At 50.3% G+C, this 18,321-nt stretch overlaps 1 pseudogene; it reads left to right on the forward strand.

Moving 5' to 3' along the window:
* The window catches only part of LOC147091081 (beta-1,3-galactosyltransferase 5-like), a 28,421-nt pseudogene extending 10,343 nt beyond the window's left edge, over positions 1-18,078 (forward strand).
* The last annotated feature ends 243 nt before the right edge of the window (positions 18,079-18,321 follow it).

Raw genomic sequence — 18,321 nt, forward strand, 5'->3', positions numbered from 1 at the left:
GGTGGAAGGGTTGGTTAGATAAATGGCTTGGTTAGTTGGGCGGAAGGGTTGGTTAGATCGATGGGTTGGTTAGTTGGGTGGATGGGTTGGTTAGATCGATAGGTTGGTTAGTTGGGTGGATGGATTGGTTAGATCGATGGGTTTGTTAGTTAGGTGGAAGGGTTGGTTAGATAAATGGCTTGGTTAGTTGGGCGGAAGGGTTGGTTAGATCGATGGGTTGGTTAGTTGGGTGAAAGGATTGGTTAGATCGATATGTTGGTTAGTTGGGTGGATGAGTTGGTTAGATCGATGGGTTGGTTAGTTGGGTGGAAGAGTTGGTTAGTTGGGATGAAGGGTTGGTTAGATCGATGTGTTGGTTAGTTGGGATGAAGGGTTGGTTAGATCGATGGGTGGGTTTGTTGGGTGGAATTGTTGGTTAGATCAATGGTTTGGTTAGTTGGGATGAAGGGTTGGTTAGATCGATGGGTGGGTTGGTTGGGTGGAGGGTTTGGTTGGTTCGATGAATTAGTTTGTTGGGGGGGTTGGTTGTTCACGAGACAATGATCAAGAACAGGAACCCTGGTCAAATTTCCCCTCATTATCCCAGTTTACTTGCATCACAGTATTTTCAAAGTTAACCTTCTAGTATGTACGCTATAAAGTATTAAACTGCACTCCTGTCACATCCCTAGAATATTATATCTCCTTTTTGAGTCACACTCCTGATTGTCTGTTTGCTTTACGTTCTTGCACATTTAGGGAGATCGTGAAGTGTGTAATTTGTCTGATGATAGTGGTTGGTGTTGGATTTTTTGTCATGGAGAACAGCTGGTTCAACTACATTTTTCCAAAGATATCTTTCACGAATGTTCCTCATTATCCAAACAAAGTCAATGAGCCCAAAGAAACCTATCGCAGACAATCGATCAATCTGACTGACGGCAAGAACACGTTCCCACTGAGCTTGACCCGCTTTCGAGAGGAGTACCCCTACATGCAGGATTACAACTGCAAAATCAGCTTCAGTGATCCTGAAATCTGCCCATCAAAGTCCAGCTCGCTGCTCCTGATCGCTGCAAACTCCCATCCGACTGGGTTTCACAGGAGGTTAGCCCTCCGAAGGAGCTGGGCCAAACGCCAACAAATAAAGGACTACCTGGTCACCACGGTTTTTATGATGGCGATGAGAAGTTGATGGCGCTGGTTGCTCACGAGTCACATTGTTACAGAGACATTATTCTTTGGGATTTTGAAGAACATCGCGCCAATTTAACCCTGAAGACCAGCTGCCTCCTGCAGTGGCTGAACGATGATTGCACTGCAGCAGACTTTGTTCTTAAAGGTGAGTGCACTGCTCGTTTGGCTGCTGGGTTGGTGGGTTTGTTGGGTGGGTGAGCCGATTGGTTGGTGGCTGATTGAATTGTGGCGAGTTGTCGGTGGCGAGTCTTGGTGAACGGATTGCTGGGGTGATGGTAAGTGGCTCAATGGGCGATTTGTTTATTGGTGAATGGATTGATACAGTCTTCGATCCCAAACCCCGAGGCCCCCTCCACTCTGTCTTGGCAGCCTTCCCCTTCCTTGCTGCAGTTGATGGAGTTATCGTTCCCTGAGTGAACGCAGCTTCAAGCTGAGGCTACTTTGACTGTGTCCTTCTATCTCGGTGTCTGTCTGTCTGTCTCTGTGTCTGTCTGTCTGTCACTGTGTCTGTCCGACTGTCTTGAGTCCATGGGCTCGATTTTGCCATTGTGGGCGGGCTGGGGCGTGTCAGGTGGCATTCGTGTCAGGACCCCGCCTCCGAAGTGAAGTGGGGAAAAAGTGGGATTTTCCCCTAATTGGGCAATTGATTTCCAGCGTGTGGGAACCCTTAGCCCAATGAGTCTTTTCATCCAGAAAGTCGCCTCCCATGACGTCATCAGTGTAGTGTCCGTGTGTAGATAAAGACACTGAAGACAGGAGTTGGTTCATAGGTATTTACTAAGCAAGTCTGGGGGGGGGGGGTTTCTAAAGGATATACACAATACACAGGCTTATATAGCCCAAGTGGCAATTACCGGCATTACGCACACCTGGGGCTCTTAACGGCACATACACCACAATTCCTCCCCTTCTAGCTAACTAGTACATCATATTTTAAGTAATTATTAATTACATGTTATATGCAAAATAATATACATTGCTGTATTAATTAATTATAAGTTAGTCTCAGGAGGCTTCCTGACTCGGTCCGGATAACGCCTCGGGGGTGTAGTAGTTTCTGGTGGTGTAGTAGGTTCTTCTGGCAAGGCTGATTCGGCTTGAAGGCCAGTGTCGGGTTCATCGGGCTCCAGTATCACCGGATCGGAGGTAGATATGGGTATCTCTACTCCATCGTTAGATGTATAGAGTGGTGGTGTAGGTTGTCCCTTTTCGGATGACTTGATGATTTGGTCAGCATGGCGCCTTATTATGCTGTCTCCGATGTCCACGGTATACATCAGTGGTCCTAATCGTGTGCAGATAGTTCCAGGCTGCCATTTCTCGGTACGGTAGTCCCGGGCCAAAACCGGTTGGCCTATCTGGAAGGCCCTAGTTGGCCTTTCATTCATGCCCTGAAACTGCCGGTTCTCCACGTTCCTTCGGATGTTGGGCTTGACCACATCCAGCCGGCATCTTAGGTTTCTATTGTAGAACATCATGGCGGGAGTTTGGTTAGTAACCATATGCGTTGCATTCCTATATGCAAATAAGAAGTTATCCACCTTGTGCTGAAGTTTTATGTCTTCATTACCCATGGCCTTGATGGCCTTCTTGAAGGTCTGGACAAACCTTTCAGCCAATCCATTGGTGGCGGGATGGTATGGGGCGGACGTGTAGTGCTTTACCCCATTGTTCTTTAAGAACTTTCTGAATTCTTCGGACACAAATTGCAGTCCATTATCAGAACATATCTGCTCCGGCAGCCCATTCCTGGCAAATATGGTCCTTAATACTGTGATGGTTTTTTCCGTGGTGGTGGAGGACATCTTTATTACCTCCGGCCACTTGGAGTGTGCATCAACTGCGATTAAGAACATTGAGTCCATAAATGGACCAGCAAAGTCGATGTGCACCCTTTGCCAGGGAGATGAGGGCCACTCCCATGGATGTAGAGGGGCCTGTGGCGGAACATTTTGGACCTTCTGGCATCCTAGGCAGCTCTTGGTCATGTCTTCGATGTCTCCATCGATACCTGGCCACCATACAAACGCCCTAGCTAGGTTCTTCATTTTCACTCCACCCAGATGCCCCTCGTGAAGCTCCTTTAGCACTTTATCCTGGAGTTTGGGTGGAATCACCACTCTGGATCCACACATCAAGGTTCCTCGGCACACTGACAGCTGTTCTCTTCTTTGCGAGAATGCTGGCAACAGTGGTTCGCCATGTGCTGGCCATCCCTTCACTGTTAAATCGTAGACCCGTGAGAGAGTAGGGTCATTTCTTGTCTCCCTTTCAATGGCAGAATTTGTCACCGGTAGACATTCCACTATGGTAGAGTGGAATATCTCTACTGGGTCTACTGCAGGTGCCTCTTCTATCGTTGGCAACGGTAGGCGTGATAAACCGTCAGCATTCCCATGCTGTTTTGACCCTTTGTATTCAATGTTGTATTGGTGTGCCCCTAGAAAAAGGGACCACCTCTGTAGTCTTTGTGCCGTCATAATGGGGACACCTTTTTTTAGGGTTGAATATGGAGATGAGGGGTTGATGGTCAGTCAGCAAGGTAAATTTTTGTCCATGTAGGTAATGGTTGAATTTCTTCACTCCCCATACTAGGCTGAGTGCTTCCCTGTCTATCTGGGCATAGTTACGCTCAGCTGAGTTCAATGAGCGTGACGCAAAAGCTATCGGCCGTTCCGAGCCATCAGGGAATCTATGGGACAATACCGCTCCTATGCCGTAAGGGGATGCATCGCACGCCAGTCTGATTGGTAGTGATGGGTTGTAATGAGCCAAAATTTTCTCGGATGTCATTAAGTCTTTACATTTATGGAAGGCACGTTTACAGTCTTCGTTCCATTTCCAAATCACTCCTGTCTGTAGAAGATCATTAAGAGGGTATAGAATAGTTGATAAGTTCGGTAAAAATTTATGATAGTAATTTATTAATCCCAGGAATGACCTTAATTGTGAAACATTTTCAGGTGCTGGGGCTTTTATAACTGCTTCAATTTTTTCAGGTGACTTATGCAACCCTTCCTTATTAATTATGTGGCCACAATATGATATCTGATTTTGGAAAAATTCGCACTTGGGGCGATTTGCTCGTAGGCCCCGTTCTTTCAGCCTAGTGAGCACCTGCTCCAAATTGGCAAGGTGCTCGTTGTCGTTTTCTCCTGTTATAAGGATGTCGTCTAGGTAGCATTGAGTCCCCGGAATCCCTTGCAGGACTTGCTCCATAGCTCTTTGCCAGATAGCTGGAGCTGATGCTATTCCAAAAACCAGTCGATTGTACTGGTACAGGCCTTTGTGTGTGTTTATTGTGAGATACTTTTTAGAGGTCTCCTCAACCTCCATCTGTAGATATGCCTGTGCCAAGTCAATTTTTGTGAAACGTTTCCCTCCGGATAGTGAGGCGAAAATATCTTCTATCCTCGGAAGAGGATACTGTACCGTGTGAAGGACCGGGTTTACAGTCACCTTAAAGTCCCCACAGATGCGAATTTTTTTCTATTCCTCAGAGTTATTTTTCAATGTTTTTTTCATGACTGGAACGATGGGTGTTGCCCATTCGCTCCAATCTATTTTGGATAATACGCCTGCCTTTTCCAAATTCTTCAGCTCTGCCTCGACTGCCGGACGTATTGCGTATGGCACCGGTCTTGCCTTAAAAAATTTTGGAATTGCTGTATCTTCCACTTTTATTGAGGCGGTGATGCCTTTCAAGGTTCCTAGTTTCTCTTGAAACACTTCTTTGGCGTTGGCCAAGATGTCTTTTAATCGTTCAGGTATGATGTCATCATTGTATTTTTCCTTACTGGTCACCGTCAGTGCCTGAATGGAGTGCCAGTCTAAACGTATCTTCCTTATCCATTCATGTCCCAACAACGGTGGACCACCATCTTGTAGAATGTATAAATACAACTTTTGTATTTCTTTGCCGTTGTATACCACAGGCACCCTTATTTTTCCTTTGGGGTAGACTTTCTGCCCTGTATATGTTTTTAAGATAATGGATGTGTCTTTTAGAGGTATATGCGAAAATAGCCTCTCGTAATCTCGTCGATTTATTACGGTTAGAGCTGATCCTGTATCTAGCTCCATTTTAACTGGGGACCCTGCTATTGTGAGGGTAACCCAAATGGTTTGGTAATCCTCTTTGGCAAGTACATTATGTAATTTGAGACAGCTTAGTCTCTTGTTTCCGGAGTCGCTATCGCTATTCTGGTCTTCGGAGCTATTGTCCGTCATCATTTGTACCTTCCTGTACTTTTCTTTATTGATTTTTTGTTTTCTGTCAGTGGATTTATTTTGTCCAGATTGGCATACCCGTGCAATGTGTCCAATCTTACCACATTGCCTGCATGCTTTGCCCTTGAACCAGCAGTCCCTCTGGTTATGGGTGGATCTGCCGCAGCGATAACATCTTCCGAACTCCTGTGTCATTTTATGGGTGCCAAAGTCCTGTGTCTCTTGTTGTATCTCTGCAGCTCCTTTTGCTGCTGCTTCGTATGATACAGCCATACTGAAAGCTTTGTCCAATGTTAAATCTTTTTCAGAAAGCAGTCTTTTTTGTGTTCCTTCACTTAAGAGACCGCAAACAAATTTGCCTCGAAGATAATCCGATAGTCCTGCTCCGAATTGGCAGTACTTTGATAGTTTTCTTAATTCGGTTAGGTAATCAGTGTTACTTTCATTCTTGTGTTGATTTCTCTTGAAGAACTTGAATCGTTCCGCTATCAGCAGCGGTGTTGGGTTTAAATGCTCCTGCAGGGTATCAACAATTTCTTTAAAAGTCTTGTCCTTTGGTTTGGCTGGAGTGATTAAATTTTGTAACAGCCCGTATGTCTTCGCGCCCATTAAGTTCAGAAGTACTGAAGCTTTTTTTTCATCTGTTATTCCATTTGCAGTGCAATAAACCTCTACTCTTTCCACGTATGTGGTCCAATCTTCTATTTCGCCATCAAAAGCCTCAATATTACCAGATTTAGGCATTTCAGAAAAGATATGGCGCTTCCCGCGCCTTCCTGCCGCTGCTACCGATAACAACGCTGTTTTACTGTGGTTTCCGTTTATTCACTGTTGGAGACTCGTTCCCGACGGAGGTCTAAACGCTGACCTGCTTGCCGCGCCGGCCGTCTCTCGAGTGCACCCTCCCAGTCCGTTATTGCTTGCCTCCGATTTCGCTGCCTGTCTCAGCTGTAGAGCCCGCCGCTGGAACTCCAGCCTGACGCCCAGGAAGGATTAGCGCAGTACCTGTCACCAGCTTGGCCAGCTGGTGAAACCACAGTTTCTCTTACTTCCTTGAGTCTTCTGGACGCTGGAGGAATCGATGTCCTTGAGGTGCTGCCGAATTGCAGGTAAGTCCGTTTCCACTTCGTCGCCACTGTAGTGTCCGTGTGTAGATAAAGACACTGAAGACAGGAGTTGGTTCATAGGTATTTACTAAGCAAGTCTGGGGGGAGGTTTCTAAAGGATATACACAATACACAGGCTTATATAGCCCAAGTGGTAATTACCGGCATTACGCACACCTGGGGCTCTTAAAGGCACATACACCATAAAAGGCACATACACCACACTAAACACCGCCCTTTGACATTCAATGGCATTACCATCGCCGAATCCCCCACCATTAACAACCTGGGTGTCACCATTGACCAGAAACTTAACTGGACCAGCCACATAAATACTGTGGCAACAAGAGCAGGTCAGAGGCTGGGTATTCTGCGGCGAGTGTCTCACCTCCTGACTCCCCAAAGCCTTTCCACCATCTACAAGGCACAAGTCAGGAGTGTGATGGAATACTCTCCACTTGCCTGGATGAGTGCATCTCCAACAACACTCAAGAAGCTCGACACCATCCAGGACAAAGCAGCCCGCTTAATTGGCATCCCATCCACCACCTTAAACATTCACTCCCTCCCCCACCAGCGTACCGTGGCTGCAGTGTGTACCATTTGCAAGATGCACTGCAGCAACTCGCCAAGGCTTCTTCGGCAGCACCTCCCAAACCCGCGACCTCTTCCACATAGAAAGACAAGGGCAGCAGGTGCATGGGAACACCAGCACCTCCAAGTTACACACCATCCTGACTTGGAAATATATCAGCCATTCCTTCATGGTCGCTGGGTCAAAATCCTGGAACTCCCTCCCTAACAGCACTGTGGGAGCACCTTCACCACACGGACTGCAGCGGTACAAGAAGGCGGCTCACCACCACCTTCTCAAGGGCAACTAGGGACGGGCAATAAATGTTGGCCTTGCAAGCGACGCCCACATCCCATAAAAATGAATTTTTAACAAACTCCCGTATCCACGGGCTAATCACTGTTCTGTGGCCCTGCTAGAGGGGCAGTTGAATTGTGCTTGAATCTGATTGAAGAGTGAGAAGTGTAATGATTATGATTTTGAAAGGCCCGGGGGTGGGGGTAGGGGGCAAGAGTACCTGAGGAGAAGCATTTACCGTGTATCATCGGGGTCAAGAGGAGAGGTTGGGGGTCAGAAAAGATATGGCGCTTCCCGCGCTTTTTTTTTTTTCTCTCTCTGTAGCAACGATATGGCGCTTCCCGCGCTTTCCCGCCGCTGCTACCGATAACAACGCTGTTTTACTGTGGTTTCCGTTTATTCACTGTTGGAGACTCGTTCCCGACGGAGGTCTAAACGCTGACCTGCTTGCCGCGCCGGCCGTCTCTCGAGTGCACCCTCCGAGCCCGTTATTGCTTGCCTCCGATTTTGCTGCCTGTCTCAGCTGTAGAGCCCGCCGCTGGAGCTCCAGCCTGACGCCCAGGAAGGATTAGCGCAGTACCTGTCACCAGCTTGGCCAGCTGGTGAAACCACAGTTTCTCTTACTTCCTTGAGTCTTCTGGACACTGGAGGAATCGATGTCCTTGAGGTGCTGCCGAATTGCAGGTAAGTCCGTTTCCACTTCGTCGCCACTGTAGTGTCCGTGTGTAGATAAAGACACTGAAGACAGGAGTTGGTTCATAGGTATTTACTAAGCAAGTCGGGGGGGGGGGGGGTTTCTAAAGGATATACACAATACACAGGCTTATATAGCCCAAGTGGCAATTACCGGCATTACGCACACCTGGGGCTCTTAAAGGCACATACACCATAATTGCTCTTAAAGGCACATACACCACAATTAGTGCTGCTGGATTTAAGGCCTGCAAGCAGCCTTGCTTCTCCTGGAGACTGCAAACTTTCTGGCCATTGTAGTAAGCACTTCATTGATCGACTATGTCCACCAGTAGGCCAAAGTGTGCTCCACGCTTCGATGAGCCCTCCCTCCAAGCTCTGGTGGAGGGAGCACGATCCAATAAGGAGGTGCTCTTCCCTTCCTCAAGGAGAAAAAAGCCTCCCCAGCAGACTAAAGCTGTGTGGCTGCAAGTGGCCCAGGAGGTCAACTCCATCTCGATGAGCCGCAGAACCTGGCTGCATTGCAGGAAGAGGTTTCATGACCTTCTCCGCACAGGAAAAGTGAGTATGACTTTCCCAATACCCTCAATCTGACCACCATCGCCTCTCCTCACCAGCACCCTGCTTTGCCAACCTCTTCCTCCACATCCCACTTGACACTTACATCCCTGCACCCTTATCCATTCCCTCTCTATGGTCTCATTCACTTAACTATTCGACCATGCAGCCCTCACACTCTCTATCACTGTGATGCAACTACAATAACTTACAACACACAGGGAGGGCCCTTTGTCTCCTTCTAAGCATCTATGCTATGGATTCTCTACACTCACTCCTTCATTCTCACTCAAACTCCACTTGTGTCCCTCATTGCAGGAAAAGAGAGCTTATAATAAGAGGGAAAGAGCCATGACAGGAGGAGGGCCACCCTCAATAGCCCAGCTCACCGCCTGGGAGGAGGCGGCCCTGGAAATCAGCGGGATCGAGGACAATTCCCAAGTGCGGGACGGACAAATGGGCACATCACAGCAAGCTGGTGACAGAATAGTTTGGCATCTCTCTCACTGACATTGCATGAGTCACTGATAATGATTCTGATGCTCGAACAGATTGACTTATGATCATCTGCACTATTCAATGTGCATGTAACCTTGACCTCACATCTCCAACACTTTCCTTTAGTCCCCCACAGGACCATCGAAAGCCCCCGTCCCCACTGTCCAGGAGGAACAGCCTGAACCTCCAAAGTCCTCAGAGGAAGCTGCAACCTCTGATGGTGCAGCCTCAGCAGAATTCAGCGCACCCAGCACCAGCGCAGACACTCACACAACGGTGGGACCTTCGCGAGATAGAGTAGTGTTGTCACCTGGTGTAGCACAGCTCACAAGTGAGCATCAGCAGATGGTGGAGACAGGAACAGTAGTGGAGAGTCCTCATTGGAGGGTGCAGGGCTCTGCCAGCTCAGTTCAGCTGCATGTCGACCCTGTGCCTCCGTGTCTATCCAGAAGGAGAGCAGTGCTGGAACTCCAGGAACAGGTGCAGGAGTCTCTGGCAGATTTTGTTTCCAGGGTCACTGAGTGTGGAGCGAATGGAAGAGGCCATCACGAACATGAGTAGAGCCTTTGTGGAGGCATTGGCGCATGAACGCATCACCATGGAAAGGATGGCAACATCCGTGGAAAGGATGGCTACCTCCGTGGTAAGGCTGGCTACCGTAGAGGAGAGGATGGCTACGGCCATGGAGGAACTTAGTCACCAGGGTCTTGAAAACATGGTCATTGCTCAGAATAGAATGAGGAGCGATGGTCAGCTATTGAGCATACAAACCAGACCTTCATGGAAGTTCTCTGGAGTAGGATTTCCAGTGCAGAAACGGGTCCTCATGGCCCCCCTGCAGTGCAGCAAGGTGCTGTCAAGCCGCTTGCTAGCTCTGAAGAGGGGCTGACCTATGAGAGGGATGTTGGTGGCAGACAACAAGGAAGTGGGGGCTCCTCTCGAAGTGGTCACACGACCATGCCACTGCAAAGCGCTCGGTCAGAGCCCCACCAGAGGCCTCACCCAACTGAGATGGGCATCTCAGCCCCTGCACAGCCGCAGGAGCAGCAGACTGGTGCTGAGCCCTGACAGGTTTGCAACCCGAGAGGACGCCCGCCAAAGGTGTCGAGACAGGAGCAGCAAGATAGTGAGCAAGGGGCCACCACATCTGCTGAAGCCACAGGGGAAGCACTAGCTAGGAGCACGCATAAGAGGAAGATAAAGCACAAGTAGTCACAAGGGTAGCCACTTGAGTGTTGTGATGTATTGTTTTTTGACCAGCCATCCTTGTCATGGTATCATAAACAGATTTGATGGCAAACTGTTGAAGTTGTGGCCTGTGTCATTTTGCAAATGGGACTTCCACATTGAGGGCTTAGGGCGACTTGCAATTGTCAGTATGGTGGTCAGAGTAATAGGAATCCGCAGGTTCTTGTCCATTGTCGATGGTTTGGTAAGAAGATGCGAGGCAAAAGTGTTTGATTGTGCAGGCTAAGCAAATCTGGCCAACATGAGTGCATCCCGGCCAGCAATGTGGTCACTCACTGGCGCCTTCTGGCCTGTGCTGCTTCGAGTGGGTGAGCAGCAGCTTGGCGCTCCTGTTGTTGCTGCTGCAGTTGTTCCTGGTTCTGCTGCTGCCATGGCTGGTCTTCATCCGAATCTGATGTCCAGGAGGAAAGGAAATAAATGTTCGACATGCTTCTGGTATATGCCTCAGTTGAGGAAACGCTCAGCCAAGGTGGGGAGAGGGGTTTCCCAGCAGGTCACACTGGAGATGGGTGTCAGGCTCCAAACTTCCACAACAATGAGTAGGCCTGCTAAAAGCTCCCCCAGACCTGAGACAACAAAGTTCTGCCACCTGCAAGTGATCATGGGTGAAAACTCCTTTTTAATGGTGTAGCTGCAGCTGTTAGTAAGCAATCCAATTGTGAGGCCGCCAGGATTAACTGGCGTGTTCCAGAGGAGGTGTGTAGTGTGATGAAATATTCCATTCACCACTGCCTGTGACTGAGATCGGTTTCAGTGTCATTTCCCTTCCCCCAGACCTCATTGTATTGTGTACTGGAATGTGCTGTATTGTATACTGGAATGTGCTGGAATGTGCTGTGTGTAGGGCTCTGCCCATACCTGGCCCCGCTTGTAAGCTAGTTCAGTCTGGCCTCAGTCTCCAGAAGGAAGACATCTCTCCCTCTTACGTGTTACGTTCTAAGTTAATAAAAGCCTTGTTTTTGTTCTGCTAACTTCGAGTCTCGGAATTATTGAGGCACATCAATTTTATTAACTTATTTTTCAACACTATGGATCAACTCCTGAAACCCGAACGTTTGGATTTGGATCAACATGCTCCGGACGCATCAGCACGCTTCGGACACTGGTTTGAGTGTATGGAATTCTTCCTGGACAATTCCGCAGCCGTCAAAGACGCTACGGACGCTGCGAGGATGAGACTCGGAATTCTGCGGAATTGGGTAAGCCACCGGGTTTACCCCCTCATCCAAGACGCCGAGACGTACCTGGCCGCCTGCGACATCTTAAAGGCGCATTACCAGCAGCCTACGAATGAGGTGTATGCTAGGCACCTGCTCGCTACCCGCGCACAGCGACCTGGGGAATCGGTGGAGGAGTTCCTAAGCACCCTGAAAATGCTTGGCAAAGACTGCAAGTGCCGAGATGTAAAAGCCGCAGTGTACACTGACGAGCTTGTTCGCGATGCCTTCATCACAGGCCTCAGCTCCACTTACATCCGGCAAAGACTGCTGGAAAAAACGGGGTTGGACCTGAAACAGGCTGCGGACACCGCGCGATCCCTGGATGTGGCCCAGAGAAACTCGGACGCCTACTCTTCAGCCCGCGCCGTCCACGCCGCCACGTGTGCACCGAGGGTGCCGCCATCTTGGAAGGCATCTTCCCCGCCCGACAGCCCGACACCGGCTGGGCCCCGCTCTCCCCCCAGAAGCCCTACGACAGCCGCGACGCGTCAGGGACCCAACTGCTACTTCTGCGGGCAGCCAAAGCACACCAGAAACCTGTGCCCGGCGAAAGGCACCACCTGCTTTAAGTGCAGTAAGAAGGGGCACTTCGGGAAGGTGTGCAGAGGGAACCCCGCCGGAAAACCAGCCGCCGGAAAACCCGCCACTGCCGCGTGTGCGCCGTGGGAGCGGCCATCTTGGACGCCATCTTGCCCGACCTCGTGGGGTCCGCCATCTTGTGAGCAGACAGCGTGGACGCCATCTTGTATCGATCAGGGCCCTACAGTGGCATCGGTCACAGTGGACCAGACCAGGCCGCACCCGCTATCCAGATCAATGGTGGACATCGAGGTAAACGGGTGCCGGGTTAAATGCTTAATTGACAGTGGAAGCACGGAGAGCTTTATCCACCCAGAACTGGCACAACAACTCTCCCTAAAGGTGGTCCCTACTCAGGGTACCATCTCTATGGCTGACAAAACCCAGACATCGACCATTCTGGGTTACTGCACGGTACAATTGTGCGTTAACGGAACTGTATATGATAATTTTAAAGTATTAATCATGAAGAACCTATGTGCGAGCGTGATCTTGGGCCTGGATTTCCAGTGCAACCACCAAAGCATCACGCTCAAGTACGGTGGGTCCCAGCCGCCCCTCACAGTGTGCGGTCTGGCTACCCTGAAGGTAAAGCCGCCTTCGCTATTCGCGAACCTTACCCCTAACTGCCGGCCAATAGCGACCAAAAGCAGGAGGTACAGCTGGGAGGACAGGCGGTTTATCGCGACCGAGGTAGACAGGCTCCTGAAAGAGCGCATTATTGAACGCAGCAACAGCCCGTGGCGCGCCCAAGTGGTAGTGGTAAGGGGTAGCGAGAAGAAACGGATGGTGATCGACTACAGTCAAACGATCAACAGGTACACCCTACTAGACGCCTACCCGCTACCCCGCATATCAGAAATGGTGAACCAAATCACCCAATACCGGGTGTTCTCCACCATCGACCTCAAGTCAGCGTACCACCAGCTCCCTATCAGACCAGAGGACCGCCCGTACACCGCCTTCGAGGCGAACGGACGCCTCTACCAATTCCTCAGTGTTGTGTATGTAATATGTGTGCTACTTTGAACCTATGGACAGGACTGCACTACTTGTTGGGCGTAGTGATACGCAGTACCACTCCTGGCCATAGGGGTATAAATAGTACTGTGGGTACTGATCCCCCTCAGTTCCCGCCTGTGGGCATGAAGTAAAGACCTATGTATAGTCCCTACCTCCAACCAGTAAAGACCTGTTTGAGTTATACGTTTAAGTCTTTGTGTTAATTGTTCAATACAATACACATACTTAACACTCAGAGTCCCCTTTGGGGTGACGAATGGGGTCTCGGTCTTCCAGAGGGAGATGGACCGCATGGTCGATGACCACCACTTGCAGGCAACCTTCCCCTACCTCGACAATGTCACCATCTGCGGTCACAACCAGCAGGATCACGACTCGAACCTCGAGAGGTTCCTGAAAACCGCACAAAAACTCAACCTCACCTACAACGAGGACAAGTGCGTTTACAACACCACGCGCCTCTGCATACTAGGCAGCATGGTGGAGAATGGGGAAATCGGACCAGACCCCGACCGATTGCGCCCCCTGCGGGAGCTGCCCCTGCCCAACACTCCCAAAGCCCTGAAAAGGTGCCTGGGGTTATTTTCTTATTATTCCCAATGGGTCCCCAACTACTCCGACAAAGCCCGCCCCCTCTTGAAAGCATCCTCTTTCCCGCTCTCTGCTGAGGCCCACGCCGCCTTCAAAAGCATTAAGCAGGATATTGAGCGGGCCACGCTACAGGCAGTGGACGAGAACACTCCATTTCAAGTGGAAAGTGATGCGTCTGACTTCGCCTTGGCGGCCACCCTCAACCAGGCGGGGCGGCCCGTAACTTTCTTCTCGAGGACCCTCCAAGGGCCCGAGATCAGACACTCCTCCGTGGAAAAGGAGGCCCAAGCCATCGTGGAGGCAGTGCGCCACTGGCGCCACTACCTAGCCAGCAAACGCTTCACCCTACTTACCGACCAGCGGTCGGTAGCGTTTATGTTCAATAATAAACAGAGGGGGAAGATTAAAAATGATAAGATTCTTAGGTGGCGGATCGAGCTCTCCACCTTCGAGTACGACATCATTTACCGGCCAGGGGCCCTTAACGAATCCCCTGACGCCCTCTCACGAGGGATGTGTGCCAGCGCCACCGGGGATCGGCTACAGACCCTCCACAACGACCTCTGCCACCCAGGGGTCACGCGGCTGTTCCACTTCATAAAGTCCCGTAACTTACCCTACTCGATTGAGGAAGTTCGGTCCCTGACCAGGAACTGCCGCACTTGCGCTGAGTGCAAGCCTCGGTTCTACCGCCCAGATAGAGCCCACTTAATCAAAGCTACACGGCCCTTTGAGCGGCTCAGCTTAGATTTCAAGGGCCCCCTCCCGTCCGTCGACCGCAATGTTTACTTCCTGAACATTGTGGACGAATACTCCCGGTTCCCATTCGCCTTCCCCTGCCCAGACATGACCAGCGCCACGGTCATTAAATGCCTCAACAGCCTGTTCTGCCTGTTCGGTATGCCGAGCTACATCCATACGGATAGGGGGGCGTCCTTCATGAGTGAAGAGCTACGCCAGTACATGCTGTCCAAGGGGATCGCCACGAGCCGTACCACCAGCTACAACCCCCGGGGTAACGGCCAAGTGGAGCGAGAGAACGGGACAGTATGGAAAGCAGTCACTCTAGCTCTAAGGACCAAGGGCCTCCCTATCTCCCGCTGGCAGGAAGTCCTCTCGGATGTGCTCCATTCGATACGGTCGCTATTGTGTACGGCCACTAATACCACGCCCCATGAACGAATGTTTGTCTTTCCCCGGAAATCCACCTCAGGCGTATCCATGCCGTCATGGCTCTCCACCCCAGGTCCGGTACTCGTGCGAAGGCATGTGAGGGGCCACAAGACGGACCCTCTCGTGGAGCCAGTACATCTACTCCACGCCAACCCCCAATACGCATATGTCCGGCACGCCGACGGAAGGGAGGACACCGTGTCCATAAAAGACGTCGCCCCAGCCGGCATCGACAACAACCACGGCAATAGCGGCAACGACGATCACAGCAACTCTTACCCACCCACTACCCTTTCATCACCCCCGGAAGAACACCGACCAACGGCACCCCCACCAACTACCCCTTCAACAACCCTGGCGGCACCCCCGGCAGAGACCCAGGAGGCTACCGGGGACACCCAGCCGACACCCGCGGCACCGCAACAGCCACGTCGGTCGCAGAGGACTATCAAACCCCCGAACAGACTAAATCTATAGAAGGGGTGAATGTGATGAAATATTCCATTCACCACTGCCTGTGACTGAGATCGGTTTCAGTGTCATTTCCCTTCCCCCAGACCTCATTGTATTGTGTACAGGAATGTGCTGTATTGTATACTGGAATGTGCTGGAATGTGCTGTGTGTAGGGCTCCGCCCATACCTGGCCCCGCTTGTAAGCTAGTTCAGTCTGGCCTCAGTCTCCAGAAGGAAGACATCTCTCTCTCTTACGTGTTACGTTCTAAGTTAATAAAAGCCTTGTTTTTGTTCTGCTAACTTCGAGTCTCGGAATTATTGAGGCACATCATGTAGGACGGGGGAAATGTCTAAAAATCAGACAGGCCTCTCAAAATGGGATTATAGAGGCAATTAAGTTGTTATTAAGGGCCTATTCCGCCTCTTGGAGGCAGGATGGAAATGGGGTCTGAAAACACGAATGTGGGAAAATTGCTCGGAGGTGGGATCGGGCCCGGCCACCATTATTTGCAATTTTGACAACTCACGCCTCCAAACCCGCCTCCTCGGGCCTGGTGAAATCGAGCCCCATGTGTCTATCTTGGTGTCTGTCTGACTGTGTCTCTGACTGTGTGTCTGTCTGTCTGGTCTCTGTCTCAGTCTGTCCTGTCTCTGTGTCTCTGTGTGCCCGTCTGTTTCTGTGCAGCCTGTCTTGTCTCTGTGTCCATCTGTCTCTCTCTATGTCCGCATGTCTGTGTTCCATCTGTCTGTGTTGTGTCCGTCTGTCTCAGTGTCCGTCTGTCTCCATCTGTCTTGTCTCCGTGTCCGTCTGTCTGTGTTGTCTCCGTGTTCGTCTGTCTCTGTGTCCGTCTGTCTCCATCTGTCCTGTCTATGTGTCCATCTGTCTCCGTGTCTGTCTGTCTGTCTGTCCCTCTGTCTGTATTACTGAGCTGACTCGGATTCACTTTGCTCTCTTGAAGCCGACGATGATGAATTCGTCAACCCCGAGGCGGTCGTGAACTACATCACTGGCGATGAAAATGCAACGAAGTTCATTTCTGGTAACATCCACCGGCACCCCATGGTTTACCGATATGGCATGAATAAAGTGAGCCAGAACCTTTATCCGGGAAACATCTACGCAGACTTCCCGTCCGGAGGAGGATACCTGCTGCCCAGAACGTTCGTTCCTGAGCTTTACCGGCAATCCAGGAAATTGCCCGTTTTTCCCATGGACGATGTCTTCATGGGATTTATGGCTCTGGCCGGAAACATCCCACTGAAACATGAGCAGCATTTTCACATGTTTGGACTCGAGTACAATGTGCAGCGATATAAGGAGGCAATTATTGTACACAGCTTAGCTTCTGATAAAATTATCAAAATGTGGGAAATCCTGGAGCGGCAGAAACTGTAGTTGGAGAAAGGGATGGCGGTCGGGTGGGATGATTGGCCTGGAGTCTCCAGGAATTATCTCCTGGACACTGCTGCAAGTATCCCGGAAGATAAATCATTAAATCGTGTGCTTGTTTTTCATTTTCTTTTTAGTTTATATTAGTTATAAAAATATTGTAGTTTCCGGCATTTTCTGCTTTTATTCAGATTTCGTCCAGTGGGGTCTCCAGCTCTCACTCACTTCAATCACACACAGAGGGGGGTCTGTAAATCTCACTCAATTCAGAATCATTTATTGTTGTTTTGCTCAGATTCTACCTGTGGTGGTGGATGCTCTGTAATTCCAGTTGCCATCACTGTTTGGGACTTGATGGATTATCAGATTTATTCACCACCGGCGCACCGTGGCTGCAGTGTGCACCATCTACAAGATGCACTGCAGCAACTCGCCAAGGCTTCTTCGGCAGCACCTCCCAAACCCGCGCCCTCTTCCACCTAGAAGGACAAGGGCAGCAGGTGCATGGGAACACCACCACCTCCAAGTTCCCCTCCAAGTCACACACCATCCTGACTTGGAAATATATCGGCCGTTCCTTCATCGTCACTGGGTCAAAATCCTGGAACTCCCTCCCTAACAGCGCTGTGGGAGTACCTTCACCACACGGACTGCAGCGGTTCAAGAAGGCGGCTCCCCACCACCTTCTCGAGGGCGATTAGGGATGGACAATAAATGCTGGCCATGCCAGCAACGCCCACATCCTGTAAACGAGTAAAAAAAAACACTCTCACACATACACACTCACACAAAGAAACACATACACACACACACTCGCTCACTCACCCGCACTGACTCACTCACATGCACTCACTCTCTCTCTCTCGCACGCACACACAACACACTCACACACACACTCACTCATTCTCACACACACACTCACGCACACACACTCTCACGCACACACACTCACTCATTCTCACACACACACACTCACACACACACAAACTCACTCATTCTCACACACACACACACACTTACACACACACACTCACTCACACTCACGCACTCACTCTCACACATATTCTCAGTCTCACACACTCGCTCTCACACACACACTCTCTCTCTCACACACACACACACACACACACACTCACACAGAATCACACACACACTCACTCATGCACACACTCTCTCACACACACACACTCACGCAGATACACACACTCACTCTCACACAAACACATACTTTCGCGCACACACACTCACAATTTCACACAAACTGACACACACACACACTCACACTCACTCTCACACACACACTCACTCTCACTCACTCTCACAAACACACACTCTCACACACTCACTCTCACACACTCTCTCACACACACACTCACTCTCACACTCACTCTCACACACTCTCACTTTCACTCTCAGACGCACACTCTCTCACTCTCACACACTCACTCTCACACACACACACTCTCACACCACACACACACTCTCACACACACAGATACTCACACACTCTC

This window comes from Somniosus microcephalus, unplaced genomic scaffold, assembly GCF_052327205.1.
Source record: "Somniosus microcephalus isolate GS21.2 unplaced genomic scaffold, FLI_Smic_1.0 unresolved_chr4, whole genome shotgun sequence".
NCBI lineage: Eukaryota > Metazoa > Chordata > Chondrichthyes > Squaliformes > Somniosidae > Somniosus > Somniosus microcephalus.